Here is a 353-nt window from a genome sequence, read left to right as displayed (position 1 = left end):
CACAACCCTGAAGCTTGGTGGTGGCTCTGGCTCTACAACCACATGATTGTGCACAGGCTTTATTTGGTACTTGGGTTCGCTGTGGTTGCTAACAAGAACATGAATTAGGGCACCGTGTCTTTATGCAGGGTTGGTTGTTTCTGTGCCTTCCTCTATCTAAAGGACCAGTCCTGTGTTTGAACATGGGCTTTACAGTTCCTTTCATTAAGAAAATAAGAACGTTTTGGGGACTGAAAAATGCCATATTCCTTTGATCTGAGAGAAATTATACACCTTTTTTCATCATGAAAGGAAGACAGTGAACGGGAATCACTCTGAGGGAAGAAGAGATGAGAATGACAGATTGTTCTTTT

This window comes from Corapipo altera, unplaced genomic scaffold, assembly GCF_003945725.1.
Source record: "Corapipo altera isolate COAL_440 unplaced genomic scaffold, ASM394572v1 1, whole genome shotgun sequence".
NCBI lineage: Eukaryota > Metazoa > Chordata > Aves > Passeriformes > Pipridae > Corapipo > Corapipo altera.
This window is presented reverse-complemented; position numbering follows the sequence as displayed.